The sequence below is a fragment of the Octopus bimaculoides genome, chromosome 6 (assembly GCF_001194135.2).
Source record: "Octopus bimaculoides isolate UCB-OBI-ISO-001 chromosome 6, ASM119413v2, whole genome shotgun sequence".
NCBI classification, from domain to species: Eukaryota; Metazoa; Mollusca; class Cephalopoda; order Octopoda; family Octopodidae; genus Octopus; species Octopus bimaculoides.
In genome coordinates this window covers 30,237,351-30,238,974 of record NC_068986.1, presented here as the reverse complement: position 1 = coordinate 30,238,974, position 1,624 = coordinate 30,237,351, and the positions used below count along the sequence as shown (strand labels likewise).

The following is a 1,624-nucleotide window of genomic DNA, read 5'->3' as shown; positions in this document are numbered from 1 at the left end:
ACATAAAAGACACCATTTCGAGCGTGGCCGTTTTCGTGCGGGTGACACGTAAAAGCACCCACTACACTCTCTGAGTGGTTGGCGTTAGGAAGGGCATCCAGCTGTAGAAACTCTACCAAATCAGACTGGAGCCTGGTGTTGCCATCCGGTTTCACCAGTCCTCAGTCAAATCGTCCAACCCATGCTAGCATGGAAAGCGGACGTTAAACGATGATGATGATGATGATGATGATTATTATTAGTGAAATGATGGACTGGTAGGATTACTAGCATACTGGACAAAATGCTTAGTGGCATTTCATCTGAATTTAGATTCTGAGTTCAAGTTCCATGGATGTCAGCTTTGCCTTATATCCTTTCAGGGTCAATGACAAAAGTACCAGTTAAATACTGGGGTCAATGTAATCAACTAGTACCCTCCCTTGAAATTTCAGGCCATAAGAAAGGATTATTATCATAATACTTAGTGAGTCAGACTAAATGCTTAGCCATACTTTATCCGGCTTTACTTTCTGAGTTCAAATCCAGTCGAGGTCAACTTTGCCTTACTTCTTTTGTGGGTGGGTGGGGGTGGGGGTCGATAAAATAATCACATGAGTCCCAGTTAAGCACTGGGACTGATATGATCAACTAACCACTCTCTCTAAAAATTGCAGGCCTTGTGCTAAAATTTGAAGCTGTTATTGCTATTGTTGTTGTAATTGTTGTTGCTGTTGTTGTTGTTGTTCATCATCATCATCATCATCATCATCATCATCATCGTCTGTTTATACAGTTTTATATTTAAGAGATGAGGAATTATGTACATTATATACATTATTTACATTTGACGGATATTTGTCCTCATCTTGTTTGTTGTCATTACAACGTTTCAGCTGATATACCTTCCAGCCTTCATCAGGCTGGGGGGGGGGGGGAATATCAGCTGAAACGTTGTGTTAACAACTCCGTCAAATGTAAATAATATATTATATGTTTGACTTTTGCTTTGTATTTGTACAAGTTGGCTCCAAGTCTTCCTCAGAGACCTCAAGAGACAACAAGTTAGGAGTTCATGTTAGTGTTATGTCTAGGGTGTCATATATTTGGTTTTGCACATAGTATTGTTCTAGAGAATGTTTAAGAAAACAAGAAAATTACGAGTTTGTTTTAAAATTCGAGATTACAAAGGGTTACCAGCAGATGAAAACTTTGGTGAAAAAATTACTAAAAAATGTCCAAGGCTTTAACTATACAGAAGAACTAAATTTACCTTACTTTAAAATATCTGAAACAGGTATAGAATAGTTCCAGTAGAGTTGAATTGTAGATTGTATTTATAGAATCTCAGTTATAAATGGTGGGAAATTAAAATGAAGAAATTTAAAAACTAGAAAAAATTAAAATTAAAATTAGGAATTAAAAACTAAATAGGAAGAAATTCTTCCTCTCTCATATACCTTGCCAAAAAATGATGCAAAAGACAAAAAAGAAGATGAAAAAAAAGAAACAAAAAGAATTCAAGAAATCTATAAAAACTAACAATTTGAAAAAGAAAGTGAAATGGGAATTGCATCTGTTCACGTTCAGAGAGGAACTATGACTCAATATTTGGATATTTGGAAGATTAAGAAGAAGAAAAAGA

At 35.6% G+C, this 1,624-nt stretch overlaps 1 protein-coding gene across 5 annotated transcripts in view; it reads right to left on the bottom strand.

The window, feature by feature from the left end:
* Positions 1–1,624, bottom strand: part of LOC106869351 (disks large-associated protein 1) — a 374,528-nt gene that overhangs the window by 123,206 nt on the left and 249,698 nt on the right. The gene's annotated exons all lie outside the window — the stretch shown is intronic.